The sequence below is a fragment of the Gopherus flavomarginatus genome, chromosome 5 (genome assembly GCF_025201925.1).
Source record: "Gopherus flavomarginatus isolate rGopFla2 chromosome 5, rGopFla2.mat.asm, whole genome shotgun sequence".
Taxonomy (NCBI): Eukaryota; Metazoa; Chordata; order Testudines; family Testudinidae; genus Gopherus; species Gopherus flavomarginatus.
Window position 1 is genome coordinate 37,255,300 of NC_066621.1, and position 22,892 is coordinate 37,278,191.

The window sequence follows — 22,892 nt, forward strand, 5'->3', positions numbered from 1 at the left end:
CAGATGTCTAAGTCAAGATAGTTCCCTAAACGAACGCCAGCTCATTTTATGTATTTAGGATGGGTCCGGACTCCTGTAAAAAGGGTCCAGACTCCCGTAAATTTCTGGAAAAATGGTCTAGGCTAAATCAGGGGGATCCCAAAACTCAGTGGCCACTGTTAAAATCTTGGAACAAAGACCGAGTGGACATCTTAAAGGACAAACTCGGCCAGCCTAAAACTAAATTGGCTAAAGGAGAGGTTAATTGTTTCATGCAGTGGTGGCAAGAGGCAAATCATAGGTGGACAAAATCAAAACTTGTCTCTCTCAGTTATTCAAATAATAAGTTAAAAGCTTTATTAAAAGCCTCCTCTCCCACCACTAGACTAAGCGCTCCCCTTTACCCTGTTCTCCAAACCCCGGATCGATCAAACCCCCTTCATACTCCCATCTCATTGTAAAAAGGACAAAAAGGCCCTAGTTCTGTTCCCCTTTGTTGTTTGCCTCAAAAACTGATTCTTTAGTGTTCCCACTCTCCTTGCTGAATTGGTAGTGGCTCCTCAACTAGCCCCCACCCTTCCTGGTCCCTTTCCTTGAACATTTCTTTCAAAATTGTGAAATGACCACAATATCACTCTAAACGGTTCATTGGAAAAAGCAGGATCGGGCCCAGACAAGCAGGCAAGCAACAGATAAAGAAACAGGTTGAAAGCCCTAAGGGAATAGTGTCACGAGTAAGAAAAGCAGTAAGTGCAGGCAAGAACCCCTGGAACAATACTTAAAATGGTGAAAACTGAGGTGCTAAAGGTGTCATTTTGGGATATAAACAAGTGATTTAAGGAAAGAGAGTGTAAAGTTAACTCTACAGAGGCTGGAGAGAATTAAGCAGTTAAACTTTGTGAACATGTTAAAAAAGGACCATGTTAAAGAGAGAGAATTCTTGGTTTCTTTGCAGCCATTCTGAAGGGAAAATGGGCCCTTTTCCAGAAGAATGCCTGTAAATAATCCAAATATATATACAGCTATGTAAAAACAAAGCAGTGTAAAGGAATGTTAAGGAAAAGAAAATGTGTATGTATCTATTTGTCTGTGAAAATATGTAAAGTTCTAAGACTAAACCAGCACATCTGGTTTGTAAAACTCCTGTTTTGTAGGTGTAAGATAAATTGATTTTGTTTTTGTTTTTAATGCCACTACAAATTCATTTGACTCTTTAATTCAAAGTTGCAAAACTGACAGACCTTTTTGCAAGACACAGGTAATTAGTGTTGTTTGGCTTTCGGATTTAGCATTTAACCCTTAAGAGGTAACTTGATTCTTTAAAAAATTAAAATGTTTTTAAATAAAGACCAAGTCATGGCTGCAATAGGGCAGTCAAAATCAGGAGAATAGGTAGAGATTCTGGAGTCTTCTTGTTTGTTTGGGTTTGTTTTTTTTTTTGTAACAATAGCAGATAAGAGCTGTAATGAAAGAATAAGAAATTAACAGTGACCCTCTAAAGCAACAGCAGAGGTGAGGTGCACAAAACAAAAAGAAGCAGTGTTAAAAACACTGAGCCTTAAAATGGCGCTGTGTAATCAGACTGTCACTTTGATAAGGGTACATGAAAATTCTGTAAGAACAAAAGAAACAGTTATACCTTATGTAAAAATTGATATGGTTAATGTTTTTAAAAAGTTATAGTACAGAAGGAATGTGCATTTTCCCTAGGACATGTGCAGTGTATATTGTAGAAAGGGGTAAAAGAAATGCAAATGAAATGCGCTGCTGAATTAAAATCCTATTAGGGCTCCGAAAAGAGCCGCAATAGGCTGTGTTTTCTTTTTCAGATCCCTTTGTGTTAAGACAGAGTCTCTGAGCTCTGCTGATGGCTTTGAATCCAAAAGCCAAGCCTGTGTTGATGCAAATTACCTAACTGATAAAGAAAGGTGAGAACTGCCAGCACAAAAGAAGCTGCAAATAAAGAACATACCTGGTCAGCAAACAAATTGCCTACATAAAAGGCATGGTATAACAAGATATCTTTAATAGATTTGATGCTAATGTTACTGTTAATATTAAACATTAAAATAACTTTAATGTTAGTAAGTACCCCTGTAACAAAATGTAGTGTGTATGATTTTTGGAAAAGTCCTTTAAAGTAATATGGTAATGATGCTTCTCAGCTATTACCTGTGAATAAAGTTAAAGCTTAACACAGCAGGAAAAACATTACAAACTTGGTCTGCTATATAAGAGGAAAAACTTGAGGTACACCACCTCATAAATTTAATAACTAAACAGTGGAATAATTTCCGCATAACCCTTAAAAAGTAGAATCTATTAAAACCTGGCCTGCCTATAGAACAAAAAAACACAAGAAAATATGGGGGTCATTCTTCTGTTTTGCCTGCAATCAGCAAGGGTATTTGTAAAAGAAAAGAATCTTTTAATTGATAATCAATGCCACCCAAAAAGGGGTAGAAAAATGTTATTTTTTTCTTTCAGATAATCCAAAGTACTGTATAATGGGCTATGTGTATGTGTTAATTCTTGGGAAAAAGTATTTAAAAAGTGTTAGCAACCCACCAGAAGACAAATGTTAATGTACTGTAAGTTCTGTGTTTACCAATAATCACATTTACTATTTGCCGCCACAACAACAACAACAACAACAAAAGAGTCTCAGCTTACTGTAAACACTGATTTAGTTGAGTTCTCTATCAATCTTGGCATTGAATGGCAAACAGTTGCCAATCATCTGTTAAAAGGTAAAAAGGTAACATATAGTTCCTAAAAAAAAAAAAAAGTGTGGAAAACTGGACCATTCATATTATACAAGCAAATGGGGACATGTTAAGAATTGCCACTGCGGAAAAACACAACAGCTTACCATTGGTATAACATATTTTCTGGATGGTCTCCCACAACTATTGGCATACTTATGTTACTACCCCTAATTGTTTTTGGTTTTAAATTGTATGTATTTAGTTGAAATGTTTAAAATGTGCTGGTGGATAAAACAAATGTATGCAAAGCTAAAGCCACAGGCGCAAATCACCTCCCAGTATTTTCTATTACGTGGACTAAATAAGAAGTGACACTGGCGATTAATAATCTTAATGTCAAAAGGGGGGTATGTAGGAACAGGATTTTATAATGTCCCATAACAATTAAAGTATAATTTGATTTCATCCTGCTAGCCACCTTTTTAAATAGCAGAAAGAAATGACCCCCTGGGACTATAAGTTTCTGTTTTCCCATATGCATTGCAAATTGAGCCCTCTCTAACACTTTGTTTTAAGATTTAGGTAGTAAGAGACAGGATTCTCTATTGTGTCTATGTTAAGTAAATTAGAGAAACATTGAAGGCCTGGGTCTCAATGTAAATTGTCTTGGTTATTAATTGTAAAACTTAGCAAGGTTTAATTTGCAATGCTTTTTTGCTCGATATAAAATACTACTGTTTGTATTCTCAATCTATTTGTGTGAATGAGGAATGTATGCATCAGGAAAAGATAAAGGTGTGAAGGCCATTGTTATAGCCAGAGTCAAGGAAGAAGTAGTAAAGAGACTTAAAGAACATCAAAGAATCACCAGGCACTGCTTACTACCCCGATGGCTGTTAAACTGTCTAGCATCTCAGAGTGGATACATGCTTCGCCGTGTAAAAATGCACCACCCCCAGTGAACCAATCATCACCTCAGGACCACGCAGAGTCAATTGTGACTCCAGAAGAAGACGTAGAGGAACAGCCTGCAATACCTTACAATCTACGTTCTCATAAGAGTTGCCAGAAGCAGGCGACAACCTAAAGCAAGGCCCAAGAAGAAGCAGTAGTGAGCCTAGCGCCTGCTGCCTGGTGGACATAAAACTGTGATTGCGGTTTCCTCAGTTGAGGTTGTCAGAACCAGAAGGGCCCTGCCTCCAACATGTGCCTCTGGTGGTGCCTGTTCCTCGACTGCTGGTGTCTTAAGGTATGGGGAGGCCACAATGACAATTCTTTTATCCAGCAGCAAGTGTGGATAGCTCAGACCCTTATTATTTCTAAATGCTGGGTCTGCAGCCACATCCCAGCCCACTCTCAAACTGGTGTTCCTGTCCTGGCTATCCCACTCAATTCCCCAGACCTCACTGGAGGACCTTGTCCGTTTAACACAATATGGAACAGTAATGACACCTGGGAAGAGGCTATTGGCAGTTCCTTTATCCCACTTGAGGGAGTAATACACCAGGCAAAAAGGCTCCTGAGGTTACAAGCAGTAATTAAAATAATGGCAAATAAAACCGGAGAAAGTTTAAGAGCCCTGGCCAAAGAAACGGGCGATCCGACAGGTGGCCCTCCAGAACCGCCAGGCATTGGACATAGTGCTGGCGGCCAAAGGAGGGACCTGTGCTCTCATTGGAAAACAATGTTGTCTGTTTATACCTGACGATACCAATGAGGTAATAGATCACGCTAGCCACTTAGAACAAATCGCACATCTTCCCCAAGTAGGGCCGAGTTCTTTATGGAAGTGGCGAAGTAACCTGTTCAATTTCTCTGGCATAGGAAACTGGTTGTTTCAGGGATCCCTAACTATCCTGTTTGGAATCTTAGTGATTTTTGTATGCTTTCAGTTAATCTCCTGTTGTATCCAGAATTGTGTCACCCAGGTGACTGCCCCAAAACAGAGTGCTAATATGATGATTTTTAATATCGCTGATGAACAAAGAGATAAGGAACGATTAATTTGTGGAACCCAGTAATTGTTGGTCATGGCGTGCGCTTGACCAAAAGGAGGGATTGTGAAAGTAGAATGAATTATATTGTGAAAATAGAAAGGGTTAAAGAAATGCTGTCTGTACCTTTAAGCAAAATTGTTGGAATGCTGCAATCCAAGTGTCAGGAATACAGACATTAACATAGAACAGTTGCACCGTTTAAGGGCAATTGGTGAAATATTGGCCTTAGGCCTCGGCTACACTCACACTTTACAGCGCTGCAACTGGGGTGTGAAAAAACACCCCCTGAGCGCTGCAAGATACAGCACTGTAAAGCGTCAGTGTAATCAGGGCAGCAGCGCTGGGAGCGCGGCTCCCAGTGCTGCACGCTACACCCGTAAGGGATGTGGTTTACATGCAGCGCTGGTAGAGCTCTCTCCCAGCGCTGCCACTCAGACTACACTCACACTTGAAAGCGCTGCCACGGCAGCGCTCCTGCAGTGCTGCCAGGGCAGCGCTTTGAAATTCCAAATGTAGCCATACCCTTAGATTGATAAGAGTTAGTAAGGAAGTAGGATATGCATGCTGTACCCCCGGTGAATTTTACTGTTTTGCTTTCTTTGTCCCTTTGTCTAATTCCTGCTCTTTTATCTGTATAAATAAGATAGTTTGTGTCTTGCATGGTGCTCACATTATCTGGATGTTATTAGCAGAGCGCTGTGCTAATAAAACAGAGTGGTCTGACAAACTGTGAGTCCTGAGTCTAACTTTGACATTGGCTACACGGGGAAAAACCACACTGCTCCGTTACATATTTCCCAAGGTTATGGCTGAATACAGGGTTTGGAATTACTTCAGGGAAATATTTTGTTTCCAAACAGACTATATACCAAATGATGGTGCTAATATGCTCCCCCTGCGCCCCTCCCCCATTACTCCAGGATCTGAGCATCTTCCTAATTTGCAGGGTAGTTCTCCTCCCAGGCTCGTGTGAGGGCAGGAAGCACCACCAGCCCCATTTCCCGCACAGGAGAACTGAGGCCCAGAGAGGCTGAGTGATGTGCCCAAGGGCGCTTAGGAAGTCTGTGGCAGAGCAAAAGATGTTTCTGCCTCCCCCTCCCGGGTCTGGCCTGCTCCTGGGTCACTGGTTGGTGCAGGGGCGGGAACTTGGGGGAAGGGGCAATGTGAGGGCAGGGGAGGGCTGTATTGGGGAGGGGCAATGTGGGAGTGGGGATTCGGGGGAAGGGGCAGAGTGAGGGTGGGGTATTGGGGAAAAGGGGCAATGCGAGGGTGGTGCCTTGGAGGAAGGGGCAGGGCAGGGGCAGGACTTTAGGGAAAGGGGCGGGGATTAGGGGGAACAGGCAATGTGAGGCGGGGACCTCGGGGGTAGGGGCAGCATGAGGGCAGGACCTCAGAGGAAGGGGGGGCAGGGGCAGGGCTTTAGGGGAAGGAGCAGCGCAGGTGGGGCTCGGGGAATGAGGAGGATTAATTCAGTTCAGTGGCAGGTTTGTCTGTGGGTGACACTGTTACTGCAGTGGGTGTTTACAGCCGAGCTCACCCGAGGGAGGAGGAAGAGGCTGTATGGCTGGGGACAGCGGGAGTTAGGGGAGCTGACAAGTAGCCAGTTACAAGGCTCATCAGACACACACAGAAACTAGCTCACACCTGGGGGGGCGGGTTAAAGCCCCAGCAAACAAGGGGCACTGGGAACATCCCCGCGGTGCAGACAAATGTATAAAGTCACCGGACGGAGACAGACCCGGCACTAAACTGCCCCACACACAGGGCCGGCTCCAGGCCCCAGCGCGCCAAGTGCGCGCTTGGGGCGGCATGCCGCTGGGGGCGCTCTGCTGGTCACCGGGAGGGCGGCAGGCAGCTCCGGTGGCCCTCCTGCAGACGTGCCTGCGGAGGGTCCGCTGGTCCCGCGGGACCGGCGAGCGGCAGAGTGCCCCCTGCGGCGTGCCGCCATGCTTGGAGCGGTGAAAGGGCTAGGGGCCCTGACTGCAGCCCAGAGCTCCCGAGCTCAAGCGATCTGCCAGCCTCAGCCTCCCCAGGAGCTGGGATCACAGGCACCAGCCACGGTGCCCGGCTGGTTTTGCTGTCTGGCAGCTCGAGCTTTAAACTGTGCTTGTGAGCTCTGTGCCTTGGCCAGATGGGGACAGCCTGGAACTGGGTAATGCTCCTGCTTCCCCTGCCCCCGTCTCATGTCGGGCTGCAGGTGCCGCTGTCCTCCCAGATAAGATCCCGGATGTTTCGGTGCCCCCACCCCCTGTCCATGAACCCAGATGTCTGAATGCCTCTGCTCCCCATACAGAATCCTGGATGTGTGGGTGTCCGTCCTCTGCAGAGGATCCCGGAGTGTGGATGCCCTTGTCCCCTCCTACAAGATCCTGGGTCTGCGGGTGCCACTCTCTCCCCATAGAAGATTTCGGGTGGGTGGCTGGATGCCCCTGTTTGCCCTTACAGCATCCCTGGTGCACGGGGGCCTCCCTCCAACCCAACTCAGCGTCCCCAGGGTGTGAGTGCTCCCATCCCTCGATACAGGTGGGGGCGGGGAGGGAGGGACGGCTTTAGGCCTATTCCACCAATTCCCCCGAATCGGGCCCCGTGCCCAGTGAGAATCCCTCCCCTGGCTAGGGAATTTTTACTCACCTGGCAACGCTCTGGGTCTTCGGCGGCACTTCGGCAGCTGGTTCTTCGCTCACTCTGGGTCTTCAGCAGTGGGTCCTTCAGTGCCGCCAAGGACCTGGAGCGAGTGAAGGACCCGTCGCCAAAGTGCCACCGAACACTCGGAGCACCGTCCGGTGAGTACAAGCCCCACTTGTTTTTTTACATGTTGTTTTTTTAGTCATCCCTGCCAGAACCCATCGAAACTGTTCGAATTGGGCCCTGCACTTCCTAAAGCCGGCCCTGGCGGGGGAGGGGGTATAACTGGCTCTCACTCTCCTGCTCCGGCGGTGCTACAGCAGCTGTTCACAGGGGCAGCAATCCCACTGTCAACCTGCAGCTTTAACCTGCTCCAGGGGTGACCTACTTCACCTCTCCTTTGGGAACCTGGGGACCCCGAACTTCCCAGAATCACCTTATTGACTCCAACCTTAGCACAGACACTGCTCAGCATGGCAGGGTGCAGCCCTGAATTCAGTCAGATCACCTCAACCTCCTACTGCATAGCAAGAATTGTACGCAAGAGCCTTTGTGCCCCGCTTGCCCAGCCAGGTCCGTCCCAGCTCCAGCTTTCAACTCTGCTTGTGAGCTCCCCTCTCCGGACAGACGGGAGCAGCACTAAGGGTCTGTAATCTAAACGCTATTTGCATTCGACCCTTCAGATGGCAGATTATAACCCACGGACAGTTCTCTGAGTGCAGCCAAATCCTTCCCCAAACTAAACATTTAAGCAGAAGCTCCCTTGGAAAGATCAGGATTTTTGCCTTTAAAAACAAGGAAAATGTGCATTCTTCTGTTCTGTTTACAGCGAGAGACTGAAGAAGCTCCATTGATTTCATTGACTGGCGATTAAGAGGCGATTTAATCACTGTTTTAAATAAGCTTTACAAATTCCCAGAGGGGGAAATATGTGATTTTAAAGGGTTTTTTAATTCATCAGAGGAAGATTGAACAAGACCCCATTGGCCTGCAGTCGATGTCACAAAATCCCAACTGGAAATGACCATTTTTTAACTGTCAGGCTGATTATCTAGTGGAACAAGCTTCGCAAGGGAGGTGGTAAATTCCCCATCACTTGCAGTTTGTAAATCAACATTGCAGCTCTTGCTGCAAGATACCTGGCGCGTGGGTGTCCCTGTTCCATGTTTCGGGATCCCTGGTACATGGTGCCTCCCTCCCACCAGTTCAGGATCCCCACAATGGGTGCTCCCATCCCCCTATACTGTCTCTGCGGGGAAGGGGGGGTCTATAAAAAGAGACTGTGTCTCACCATCTTGGCCAGGCTACACTGCAGAGGGTATTCACAGGCACGATCCCACTACTGATCGGCACAAGAGTTTGACCTGCTCCATTTCTGACCTGGGCCGGTTCACCCCTCCTTAGGCAACCTGGGGACCCCAAGATTCCCAGGGATCACCGTATTGATGCCAAACGTAGTGCAGACACCTGATCGGCACAGCGCACTGCAGCCCAGAACTCCTGAGCTCAAGCGATCCGCCGGCCTCAACCTCCCTAGGAGCTGGGATGACAGGCACCAGCCACAATGCCCAGCTGACTTTACCTACTACCAGCTCCAGTTTTAACCTCTGCTTGTGAATAATGTGGCCAGATGGGGGCAGCCTGGAATTGGGCTAATGTTCCTGCCCCTGTAGAGGATCTCAGATGTGTGGGCTTCGCTATCCTCCCAGATAAGGTCCTGGATGTTTCGGTGCCCTCTTGCCCCTGTTCAGGAGCCCAGGTGTCTGGGTGTCCATATCTGTCCGTACAGAGTCCTGATTGCCTGTGCCTCTATAGAGCACCCTAGGTGTGTGGGTGCCTCTATCTCCCCCCCCATACAGGATCCTGGCTGTGCGGGTGCCTGTGATATTATCTGATAAAATATGACTATGTAGATCATTGTTGCTACCACTGTTATATAATCACAACAAATATTGTCCAAAGTGTGGCATGTAAGATGTCTATGGAAAGGTTATCATAGACTCGTAGAATATCAGGGCTGGAAGGTACCTCAGGAGGTCATCTAGTCCAACCCCCTGCTCAAAGAAGGACCAGCACCAACTAAATCATTCCAGCCAGGGCTTTGCCAAGTTGGGTCTTAAAAATCTCTAAGGATGGAGATTCCACCACCTCCCTAGGTAACCCATTCCAGTGCTTCACCACCCTCCGAGTGAAATAGTGTTTCCTAATATCCAACCCAGACCTCCCCCACCGCAACTTGAGACCATTACTCCTTGTTCTGTCATCAGGTATCATTGAGAACAGTCTTGGTCCATCCTCTTTGGAACCCCCTTCAGATAAATGAAGGCTGCTATCAAATCCCCCCTCAATCTTTTCTTCTGCAGACTAAATAAGCCCAGTTCCCTCAGCCTCCTCTCGTAAGACATTTGCCCCAGGCCCCTGATAATTTTCATTGCCCTCTGCTGGACTCTCTCCAATTTGTCTACATCCCTTCTGTAGCCGAGGGACCAAAACTGGATGCAATACTCCAGATGTGGCCTCACCAGTGCCAAATAGAGGGGAATCATCACTTCTCTCAATCTGCTGCCGATGCTCCTACTAATACAGCTCAATATGCCATTGGCCTTCTTGGCAACAAGGGCACACTGCTGACTCATATCCAGCTTCTCATCCACTGTAATCCCCCAGGTCCTTTTTTGCACAACTGATGCTTAGCCAATAGGTCTCTTGCCCATAGCAGTGCATGGGATTTTTCCGTCCTAAGTGCAGGACTCTGCAATTGTCCTTCTTGAATCTCTTAAGATTTCTTTTGGCCCAATCCTCCAATTTGTCTAGGTCACTCTGGACTCTATCCCTACCCTCCAGCATATCTACCACATCAGTGTCATCTGCGAACTTGCTGAGGGTGCAATTAATCCCATCATCCAGATCACTGATAAAGATGTTGAACAAAACCGGCCCCACGACAGACCCCTGGGGCACTCTGCTTGCTACCAGCTGCCAACTCGACATCAAGCCATTGATCACTACCCATTGAGTCTGACAATCTAGCCAGCTTTCTATCCACCTTATAGTCCATTCATCCAATCCATACTTTTTATTAACTTGCTGGGAAGAATACTGTGGGAGATCATATCAAAAGCTTTGCTAAAGTGAAGATATATCATATCCAGTGATTTCCCCATATCCACAAATCCAGTTTTCTCCTCATAGAAGGCAGTTAGGTTGATCAGACATGACTTGTCCTTGGTGAATCCATGTTGACTGTTCCCGATCATCTTCCTCACCTCCAAGTGCTTTAAAATGGATTGCTTGAGGACCTGCTCCATGATTTTGCCAGGGACTGAAGTGAGGCTAACTGGTCTGTAGTTCCCCGGATTGTGTTTCTTACCTTTTTTAAATATGGCCACTATATTTGCCTTTTTCCAATAGTCCAGGACCTCCCCCGATCACCACAAATTTGATGATATGCAGAATATGATTATACTACTTGTATGCATGTATCACGTTTGTATCTGAAGTTATGAATATTAACTCGGTACCTGTATTTCAAATGTTTGCTCCTGTGGTAACACCCAGAAGGTATTTAGCCTGCACATCTTGAAGGGACCATTGAAGTTAAATGGCCCATTCAGGAATACTTAATTCACAATGAACCGTGGAAGATAACCATCCACACCTGATGGACTTTCATGTGACGGTTCTATTGAGGACCTTGTCTACACTAAAGTTTCTGTGTATAAAGCACCTAACCAGCCAATGGATTGTTACACAAAAGAGCTCAGATTTTGACCCTCTAAGACAGGGAGGAAGGGAAAAACTTTATCCTGCTAATGGAAGCTACAGGTTAACTGTTAAATGCCAAAACCTCAATGACATTGAGCCAAAGATGTGATGTGAGAAAAATACTTGTAAATGTACACGTGATAGATTTGATGATAATATTATTGCTGATAACATTTGTGACTTCTATTTCTGATATCAAAAACTATAAAAATGTACAATGTGCATGAGCTTTTGGGAAAACCCTTAAATATGTTGGGAACTCACTATGTGCTAGATACCGTTATGATTATGCTGTGTCATTACCTGACAAAAGACCTTGTGAGACTAATGTTTCACAGCTAGTGCCTGTAACCAGTCTTAAAACGCTGAAGAGCAGAGAAGACATTAGAAACCTAATGGGCAAACTACCCTGTTGCTTTCATGGTTAAATGCCAAGTTCCCTACACTCTGGAGAACAGTAATAGCTACATCAGTGGTCTGCAACATTTTGAAGATCACTTTTTCAATTTAAGCACAATCCAGGATCTACCTGAAAGACAATGTCGAAATAACAGTAATCACACAAACCAAACACCCTTGCCCCACTCCAGCCTCAGCCCCAGCCCCAGCCCCGCTCACTCGATGAGGATCCTGAATTGTGGGGGAGGGATGCACCCATGCAACAGGGATCTTGAAAAGGGGAAACACAGACACCAACATAGCTGGGATCCTGTACTGGAGGCTGAAGTTGGAAGTGGGAGAGCATGGAACCAGCTGGGCACCGTGGCTTGTGCCTGTGATCCCAGCTCCCAGGGAGGCTGAGACCGGCAGATCGCTTGAGCTCAGGAGTTCTGGGCTGTAGTGGGCTGTGCTGGTTGGGTGTCTGCACTAAGTTCAGCAGCAATACGGCGATCCCTGGGGAGCTTGGGGTCCTCAGGTTGCCTAAGGAGGGGTGAACCGGCCCAGGTCAGAAACAGAGCAGGTCAAAACTCCCGTGCCGGTCAGTAGTGGGACGGTGCCTGTGAATAGCCACTGGAGCGTAGCCTGGGCAAGACAGTGAGACATAGTCTCTTTTTATACAACCCCCCCACCCCCACAGACCCTAGAGGGGGGGATGGGAGCACCCACACGATGAGGATCCTGACTTGGGGGGAGGGACACCCCCCTGCCACACAGATCTTGAAAAGGGGAACAGTGACACCCACACACCACAGAGCCTGGAGGGGGGCAAGGGAAGCACACATGGGAGCTAGTTCATGGGGTGGGGGACATACCCATATGCTCTATTGCACCATTCTTAATTAGAAGAACAGGGGCATCCACACAACAGTGATCCTTAAGGGGCTGGGGGACACCCACACACTCCACTATTAACCAGGAGGGACAGGGGCACCAGACACACCCAGTAGCGTGGAGAACACCACATCCACCGGATCCCTCATGGGTAAGGCAGAGGCACCCAAACACCAGGGATTGTAATGAGGCCCAGCGCACCCACACACCAGGGATTGTTAAGGGTTGAAGAGACAGAGACACCCACACACACTGAGATCACGTCCTTGAAGGAATCCAAACACCCCACAGAAGGACCTGGTCTGTTCCATGATGGCAGCCCAGCCTGGGTGAGTCAAAGTCTCTTTTTATACTGCCACCCACCAGAGATCCTGACTAGGGGAAGAGAGACACCCACCCACCAGAGATCCTTAATGGTCTAGGGTGCACCCACACACCAGGCATTCTTATGGGTGGGAGGAATGGAGACAGCCATACACACTGAGATCACTTCCTCCCAGGAGCCTGGGCCAGACAGGGAGACACAGTCCCCCCTTTACATATCTGCCAAACAACCTTCCTCTCACTTCCTCCACATACTGTTCTTATTTGAAGGTGAAGGGAGGGAAACCACATGGAGGATTCTTATCCGGGGAACTAGGGCTACCCACTTACCACCAGAGATTCTTAAGGGCAGGAGGAACAGGCAGGGCCAGTGCAACCATTTAGGCAGATTAGGCGGTTGCCTAGGGCGCCGAGATTTGAGGGCGCTAAAAAGCACCCTCAAATTTTTTTTAAATGGTTGAGCAGCCGCTGCTGCTGGGACAGAGAGGGAGTCTGAGCTGCCGCAGTCGTGCCTGCGGACAGTCGGCTGCTCGCACGGCTCCGGTGGACCGCCCGCAGGCACCACTTATCACTGTTTGGAATGTTCAGTGTCCCCCTTAGAAATGCTAACAAGCTTATTCAGCGAAGTTTTGATGTACTTGATGCATGCTATTAGATCGTCAATTAGGCGTCAACGAGATAATTTAAGAGTAAATGTCTTTTTGTTTGAAGTACCACTGAACACTAATCTGTCCATTGCCCTCTCCCTCCTGTGTTATTGCTTGAAGCAGAATCCTGGGTAACAGTAATGGGGATGCTGGTAAAACCTTTTAAAATATTTCCCCTTTATAATGCCACATTTTTAATACAATTTTAAAATTAGATCCCATAATTTCAAGGCATCGATTTCCCCGTTTGGACAATTAAATTGCAATTGTCGGCATGAACATCATTTTAAAGTTGGGTTTTGAAAATCTAATTTAACTTCAAAAATTAATGACCAAAAGATGGGCATGTGACGTAAGGTAAAAGTAATTAACCAAGGGTCTAGCATTCACTCCCAACACCGCAAAAGAGCTGAGGGATTTCCAAAGAACTCCAACACCACTACAGTGTATCATTCAAACGTGAGAACATAGTTACTACAGATAATAAATAATAAGTTACCTGGGTTGGAAATAGATCTTTGTGGAAGGGAAAGCAGGAAACTTGTCTTTTTGATTACAGAATTATTTTGCTTCTGGATCCATTAAAATCATAACCGATTTTTTTGGGGAGGGGATGTGGGGAAGAAACTCTTTTCTCTACTAGGTTTGTTTATAGGCAGCTGAAAAGAAAAGTTAACCGGCTCTGCACAGAATTAAAACCTAAAGGTCTCTCCTCCCTCCTTCTCTACTCTGACCCCTCTGGGCTATTCCAAGTTAATTGTCATCTAATTGCCCAGCAAAGAAAGAGATAGTGGCAGCAATTAGGCATAGCCCCCACCAGTTCAGGAGTCATTAACACAGTACAAAGATATGCTGCATGCTTTACAGGCACCCAGGCCTAATGAGTGACTGGGGGCAAGAGGAGCAGGGCTGAGCCCCTAGGGAGTGAGCCACAGAGAGCCAGTGCCCAGGAGGCTGAGAGGGCAAGGGGCTGCAGGGGCGTCCCCACTGCTATTTAAAATGCAGATCCTGCAGTGGTACCTCTCCATGGGACAGAGCCGGTTCCTCACAGAAGCTTCTGTCCAACAGCTCTTCCTTCTGCAGCTGCTCTTTGTGCTCCATCTCCATCCATGGCAGCTGAACCCCCTGTCCTGACTGCAGCCAACCCCTCATCCTCTGCTTTGCCTCCAGTCAGCCCCACACCCCTTCCCCTGCCTCCAGCCAGCCCCTCACCCCCTGCCCTAGCCGCAGCCACCCCTGCTGCACCCCCTGTCCTGCCCACAGTCAGCCTCACACCCCCTGCCTTGTCTCTAGCGAGCCCCACACCCCTGTATCCAGCCAGCCCCTCACCCCCTGCCCACAGCCAGACCCACACTCCCCTTCCCTGCCTCAACCAGCCCCGCACCCCCTGCCCTGCCTGCAGCCAGACCCATACCTCCTGCCCTGCCCACAGCCAGCCCCACATCTCCTGTCTCCAGCCACCCCACACCCCCTGCCCTGCCCACAGCCAGCCCCTCACTCCCTGCACTGCATGCAGCCAGCCCCTGCTGCACTCCTTGCCCTGTCCATAGCCAGCCCCACACCACCTGTCTCCATCCAGCACCTGATGCAGCCCCTGCCCTGCCTGCAGCCAGCCCCACACCTCCTGCCCTGCACGCAGCCAGTCCCGCACCCCCTGTCTCCAGCCAACCCCACACCCCATCTCCAACCAGCTTTGCATCCCCTGCCCTGCCCAGAGCCAGCCAGCCCCACACCCTGTCAGGTTATTCAATTATTTTTATTAAATATGTAGGCTAAATAATGAAATTAATAAATTTTCAAGCCGAATATGTATTAATTCTAATGAACAATGCCACATTATGCAGTATTCATTTTTGAAAGTTTATAATAAGCAATGCTCTGGGGGGAGGGGTGGGGGCAGAGGGCGCAAGGTGGAAGTTTTGCCTAGGGTGCAAAATATCCTTGCACCAGCCCTGGGAACAGGGACTCCTACCTCTGTAAAATGGGGTGGGTCGCCTGCCGGGATCATCTGGGCATATTTCACCTCGTCAGTTCCCTGCCATTGCCTTGTGGGGTCCTTGTTCGCTGCCTCTGGTACTCAGTTTAGTCTCCTTCCTGAGGGCTGAAAGGCTTTGCTCTATCTAAGGTCTTTGGGATCAATATGTGCACTGTCCTGTGTCATACGGGGGTCCGACTAGCTGAGCTAATGGCCCCTTCTGCCCTTAAACTCCATGAAAACATTTCCCTGGTTTCTCCTTGCGCCTGTCAGACACCACAGGGAGGGGCCCAAGAGAAGATCCTGCACACAGCGCTCTGGCTCTTACTTTACTTGGTGACGTCAGCGCTTTCCTAGCAAAGCTGCTGCTAAAGCGCTGGATTTGGGGAACTGTTCGCTTCGGTTCAGAGATCTGCCTGCGGGGTGTTAACCTGCCACGAGGAGGTTGTGGGAAATGCAACCAGCAGTGGGAGGCGTTGGCTGAGCTCCAGGCTGCCCCCGCGTGGCCAAAGCTTAGAACTGAGCAGCGGAGTTTAAAGCTGGCGCTGGGACGGACCTGGAGGCTCTTGCGTGTAATCCTGGCTATGCAGTAGGAGACTGAGCGTACCTGATGCTGGTGTTCAGGGCTGCACCCTGGGGTGCTGAGCAGGTGTCTGTGCTCAGGTTGGCCTCTCTATGGTGCTTTCTTGTAAGTTTGGGGTCGCCAGGTTCCCTAGGGAGCCAGGCAGGGAAGCTGTGAAAACTCTGGTACCAATTGACAGTGGGACTGCTCTGTGGAGAGCCGCTGTGGCCCCGCCAAGGAGAGCCGGTCTCTCTTTATGCAGCCCCTCCCCCATTCCTCAGGATGAAGGTTGTGCTCAAAGATCCGTGCCCTGTGTTTTCACCTCCCTGTGGAGAGCACAGTGCAAATAACCCTCAGCGCATCAGCTCAGTTCCAGGCTTCACTTCCACCCGCTCAGAGCGCAGAGCTCCCAGGCTGAGCCTGAAATAGTAAGTGGGAGAGTCTGCAACCAGCTGGGCACCGTGGCTGGTGCCTGTGATCCCAGCTCCTGGGGAGGCTGAGGCCGGCGGATCGCTTGAGCTCAGGAGTTCTGGGCTGTAGTGGGCTGTGCCGATCGGGTGTCCGCACTAAGTTCGGCATCAATACGGCGATCCCTGGGGAGCTTGGGGTCCCCTGGTTGCCTAAGGAGGGGTGAACCAGCCCAGGTCGGGAACAGAGCAGGTCAAAACTCCCGTGCCGATCAGTAGTGGGATCGTGCCTGTGAATAGCCCCTGCAGTGTAGCCTGGGCAGACAACGAGACACGGTCTCTTTTTATACAGACACCCCCCGCAGAGGCTGGAGGGGGAGGGGCAATAGGAGCACCCAGATGATGGGGATTCTGACTTGGGGGAGGGACGCAGCCAAGCAACACGGATCTTGAAAAGGGGAACAGAGACAGACCTGCCCCTCGCCCAGGGCCGGTGTAAGAACACTTTGAGCAACCCTCCCTTTTTGCAACTAGCTGCAGTTTCTGCTGCATAAGGAAACCATCTGTGCTCCTGCTCAGGAATTGCTGCCGCCTGGTCCATGCGGTTGCAAATCGGGAGGGATGGAGTTTGTGGTCGAAAACACTCACGATCTGCTTCCATGGGGTTGCAAATCAGACACAGCCCTGGGCGAGGGGCAGGTCTGTCTCTGTTCCCCTTTTCAAGCTCCGTGTTGCTTGGGTGTGTCCCTCCCCCAAGTTAGAATCCTATTCCTCCTCCCCATCCAGGCTCTGCGGGGAGGTGTCTGTATAAAAAGAGACCGTGTCTCGCTGTCTGCCCAGGCTACGCTGCAGGGGCTATTCACAAGCGCGATCCCACTACTGATCGGCACGGGAGTTTTGACTTGCTCTGTTCCCGACCTGGGCCGTTCACCCCTCCTTAGGCAACCTGGGGACCCCAAGCATCACCGTATTGATGCCAAACTTAGTGCGGACACCGGATCGGCACAACCCACTGCAGCCCAGAACTCCTGAGCTTAAGCGATCCGCCGGCCTCAGCCTCCCCGGGAGCTGGGATCACAGGCACCAGTCACAATGCCCAGCTGGTTCTACATTCTCCCACTTCCAGCTTCAGCCTCCAGTACAGGATCCCAGCTATGTTGGTGTCTGTGTTTCCCCTTTTCAAGATCCCTGTTGCATGGGTGCATCCCTCCCACACAATTCAGGATCCTCATCGAGTGAGCGGGGCTGGGGCTAGGGCTGGGGCTGGGGCTGGGGCAGGAGTTGGGCAAGGGTGTTTGGTTTGTGTGATTACTGTTATTTCTACATTGTCTTTCAGGTAGATCCTGGATTGTGCTTAAATTGAAAAAGTGATCTTCAAAACACTGCAGACCACTGATGTAGCTATTACTGTTCTCCAGAGTGTAGGGAACTTGGCATTTAGCCATGAAAGCAACAGGGTGGTTTGCCCATTAGGTCTCTAATGTCTTCTCTGCTCTTCAGCATTTTAAGACTGGTTACAGGCACTAGCTGTGAAACATTAGTCTCACAAGGTCTTTTAACATAAAGTGTATTGTCAGGTAATGACACAGCATAACCATAACAGTTTCTAGCACATAGCGAGTTCCCAACATATTTAAGGGTTTTCCCAAAAGCTCATGCACATTGTACATTTTTATAGTTTTTAGTATCAGAAACAAAAGTCACAAAAGTTAACAGCAATAATATTATCATCAAATCTATCACATGTACATTTACAAGTATTTTTGTCGCGTCACATCTTTGGCTCAATGTCATTGAGGTTTTGGCATTTAATGGTTAACCTATGGCTTCTATTAGCAGGATAAAGTTTTTCCCTTCCTCCCTGTCTTAGAGGGTCAAAATCTGAACTCTTTTGTGTAACAATCCATTGGCTGGTTAGGTGCTTTATACACAGAAACTTCTCAGTGTAGACAAGGCCCTCAATAGAACCTTCACATGAAAGTCCATCAGGTGTGGATGGTTATCTTCTAAGGTCCATTGTGAGTTAAGTATTCCTGAATGTGCCATTTAATATCAATGGTCCCTTCAAGATGTGCAGGCTAAATACCTTCTGGGTGTTACCACAGGAGCAAACATTTGAAATACAGGTACAGAGTTAATATTCATAACTTCAGATACAAACGTGATACATGCATACAAGTAGCATAATCATATTCTGCATATCATCAAATTTGTGGTGATCGGGGGAGGTCCTGGACTATTGGAAAAAGGCAAATATAGTGGCCATATTTAAAAAAGGTAAGAAACACAATCTGGGGAACTACAGACCAGTTAGCCTCACTTCAGTCCCTGGCAAAATCATGGAGCAGGTCCTCAAGCAATCCATTTTAAAGCACTTGGAGGTGAGGAAGATGATCGAGAACAGTCAACATGGATTCACCAAGGACAAGTCATGCCTGACCAACCTAACTGCCTTCTATGAGGAGAAAACTGGATTTGTGGATATAGGGAAAGCAGTGGATGTGATATATCTTCACTTTAGCAAAGCTTTTGATATGATCTCCCACAGTACTCTTCCCAGCAATTTTTAAAAAGTATGGATTGGATGAATGGACTATAAGGTGGATAGAAAGCTGGCTAGATTGTCAGACTCAATGGGTAGTGATCAATGGCTTGATGTCTAGTGGGCAGCTGGTAGCAAGCAGAGTGCCCCAGGTGTCTGTCCTGGAGCCGGTTTTGTTCAACATCTTTATCAGTAATCTGGATGATGGGATTAATTGCACCCTCAGCAAGTTCGCAGATGACACTGATGTGGTAGATATGCTGGAGGGTAGGGATAGAGTCCAGAGTAACCTAGACAAATTGGAGGATTGGGCCAAAAGAAATCTTATGAGGTTCAACAAGGACAATTGTGGAGTCCTGCACTTTGGACGGAAGAATCCCATGCACTGCTGTAGGCTAGAGACCTATTGGCTAAGCATTAGTTGTGCAAAAAAGGACCTGGGGGATTACAGTGGATGAGAAGCTGGATATGAGTCAGCAGTGTGCCCTTGTTGCCAAGAAGTCCAACGGCATATTGGGCTGTATTAGTAGGAGCATTGTCAGCAGAATGAGAGAAGTGATGATTCCCCTCTATTTGGCACTGGTGAGGCCACATCTGGAGTACTGCATCCAGTTTTGGTCCCTCGGCTACAGAAGGGATGTAGACAAATTGGAGAGAGTCCAGCAGAGGGCAACGAAAATTATCAGGGGACTGGGGCAAATGACTTATGAGAGGAGGCTGAGGGAACTGGGCTTATTTAGTCTGCAGAAGAGAAGACTGAGGGGGGATTTGATAGCAGCCTTCAACTACCTGAAGGGGGCTCCAAAGAGGATGGATCGAGACTGTTCTCAATGGTACCTGATGACAGAACAAGGAGTAATGGTCTCAAGTTGCAGTGGGGGAGGTCTGGGTTGGATATTAGGAAACACTATCTCATGAGGAGAATGATGAAGCACTGGAATGGGTTACCTAGGGAGGTGGTGGAATCTCCATCCTTAGAGATTTTTAAGACCCAGCTTGACAAAGCCCTGACTGGAATGATTTAGTTGGTATTGGTCCTTCTTTGAGCAGGTGGTTGGACTTGATGACCTCCTGAGGTCCCTTCCAACCCTGATATTCTACAATTCTATGATAACCTTTCCATAGACATCTTACATGCCACACTTTGGACAATATTTGTTGTGATTATATAACAGTGGTAGCAACAATGATCTACATAGTCATATTTTATCAGATAATATCACAGGCACCTGCACAGCCAGGATCCTGTATGCGGTGGGGATAGAGGCACCCGCACACGCAGGGTGCTGTACAGAGGCACAGGGAATAAGGACTCTGTATGGACAGATATGGACACCCAGACACCTGGGCTCCTGAACAGGGGCAAGAGGGCACCAAAACATCCAGGATCTTATCTGGGGGGGTAGCGAAGCCCACACATCTGAGATGATCTACAGGGGCAGGAATATTAGCTCAATTCCAGGCTGCCCCCTTCTGGCCACATTATTCACAAGCAGAGGATAAAACTAGAGCTGGTAGTAAGTAAAGTCAGCCGGGCATTGTGGCTGGTGCCTGTCATCCCAGCTCCTAGGGAGGCTGAGGCCGGCGGATCGCTTGAGCTCAGGAGTTCTGGACTGCAGTGGGCTGTGCCGATCGGATGTCTACACCAAGTTCAGTATCAATATGGTGATCCTTGGGAAGCTTGGGGTCCCCAGGTTGCCTATGAAGGGATGAATCGGCCCAGGCTGAAAACGGAGCAGGTCAAAACTCTCGTGCCGATCAGTAGTGGGATCGTGCCTGTGAATAGCCCCTGCAGCGTAGCCTGGGTGAGACATAGTCTCTTTTTATACACCCTCCCCTGCAGATACTGTATGGGGGGATGGGAGCACCCATTGTGAGAATGCTGAACTGGTGGGAGGGAGGCACCATGTGCCAGGGATCCTGAAACACGGAACAGGGACACCCACACCTTGCAGCAAGACCTGCAGTGTTGATTTACAAACTGCAAGTGATGGGGAATTTACCACCTCCCTTGCGGAGCTTGTTCCACTAGATAATCAGCCTTATGGTTAAAAAATGGTCATTTCCAGTTGGGATTTTGTGACATTGACTGAAAGCCAATGGGGTCTTATTCAATCTTCCTCTTATGAATTAAAGACCCTTTAAAATCACATATTCCCCCCTCTGGGAATTTGTAAAACTTATTTAAAACAGTGATTAAATCGCCTCCTAACCGCCAGTCAATGAAATCAATGGAGCTTCTTCAGTCTCTCGCTGTAAACAGAACAGAAGAATGCACATTTTCCTTGTTTTTAAAGGCAAAAATCCTGATCTTTCCAAGGGAGCTTCTGCTTAAATGTTTAGTTTGGGGAAGGATTTGGCTGCACTCAGAGAACTGTCCGTGGGTTATAATCTGCAATCTAAAGGGTCGAATGCAAACAGCGTTTAGATTACAGACCCTTAGTGCTGCTCCCATCTGTCTGGAGAGGGGAGCTCACAAGCAGAGTTGAAAGCTGGAGCTGGGACGGACCTGGCTGGACACGCGGGGCACAAAGGCTCTTGTGTATAATCCTTGCTGTGCAGTAGGAGGCTGAGGCAATCTGACGGAATTCAGGGCTGCACCCTGCCATGCTGAGCAGTGTCTGTGCTAAGGTTGGAGTCAATAAGGTGATTCTGGGAAGCTCGGGGTCCCTAGGTTCCCAAAGGAGAGGTGAAGTAGGTCACTCCTGGAGCAGGTTAAAGCTGCAGGTTGACAGTGGGATTGCTGCCCCTGTGAACAGCTGCTGTAGCACCGCCGGGGCAGGAGAGTGAGAGCTAGTTATATCCCCCCGTCCCTGCCTGTATTGCAGGATGGGAGTACTCACACCCTGGGGACCCTGAGTTGAGGTGGAGGGAGGTCCTCGTGCACCAGGAATGCTGTAAGGGTGAACAAGGGTGCCCACTCACCCACCCGAGGTCTTCTATGGGTAGAGAGTGGCACCCACACACCCAGGATCTTGTAGTGGGGGACAAGGGCATCCGCACTCCGGGATCCTCTGCAAAGGATGGACACCCACACATCCAGGATTCTGTATGTCTAGCAGAGGCATCCGGACATCTGTCTTCCTGGACGGGGGGTGGGGGCACCGAAACATCCGGGATCTTCTCTGGGAGGACAGCGGCGCCTGCAGCCCAACATGAGACAGGGGCAGGGGAAGCAGGAGCATTACCTAGTTCCAGGCTGTCCCTGTCTGGCCAAGGCACAGAGCTCACAGAGTTTAAAGCTCGAGCTGCCAGACAGCAAAACCAGCCGGGTACTGTGGCTGGTGCCTGTGATCTCAGCTCCTGGGGAGGCTGAGGCTGGTGGATCGCTTGAGCTCAGGAGCTCTGGGCTGCAGTCAGGGCTGGCTGTAGCCATTTCGCTGCCCCAAGCATGGCGGCACACTGCGGGCGGTGCTCTTCCGCTCGCCCGTCCAGTGGACCCACTGCAGGCACGCCTGCGGGAGGGACACCGGAGCCACCTACCGCCCTCCCAGCGACTGGCAGAGCGCCCCCAGCGGCATGCCGCCCCAAGCATGCGCTTGGCGCACTGGGGCCTGGAGCCGACCCTATTTGCGGGGCAGTTTAGTGCCAGGTCCGTCTCTGTCCAGTGACTTTATACATTTGTCTGCACCGCAGGGATGTTCCCTGCGCCCCTTGTTTGCTGGGGCTTAACCCCTCGCCGTCTAGGTGTGAGCTGGTTTCTGTGTGTGTCTGATGAGCCTTGTAACTGGCTACTTGTCAGTTCCCCTAACTCCCGCTGTCCCCAGCCATATAGCCCCTTCCTGCTCCCTCGGGTGAGCTCGGCTTTAAACACTCCCTGCAGTAACAGTGTCACCCACAGACAAACCTGCCACTGAACTGAATTAATCCTCCTCATTCCCCGAGCCCCCCCTCACTCCGCCCCTTCTCCCAAAGCGCTGCCTCTGCCCCTCATTCCTCTGAGGTCCTGCCCTCACGCTGCCCCTACCCCCGAAGTCCCCGCCTCACATTGCCTGTTCCCCCTAATCCCTGCCCCTTTCGCTAAAGTCCTGCTCCTGCCCCGCCCCTTCCTCCAAGGCACCGCCCTCACATTGCCCCTTTTCCCCAATT

The 22,892-nt window shown here is 49.0% G+C and overlaps 1 long non-coding RNA gene across 1 annotated transcript in view; it reads left to right on the forward strand.

Annotated features, from left to right (window-relative positions):
• Nucleotides 1-635: 635 nt before the first annotated feature.
• Nucleotides 636-22,892, forward strand: part of LOC127052668 (uncharacterized) — a 163,316-nt gene continuing 141,059 nt past the window's right edge. Inside the window, exon 1 of the long non-coding RNA XR_007774846.1 lies at nucleotides 636-3,936. This is a non-coding gene — a long non-coding RNA (uncharacterized LOC127052668). The remainder of the gene's footprint in view (nucleotides 3,937-22,892) is intronic.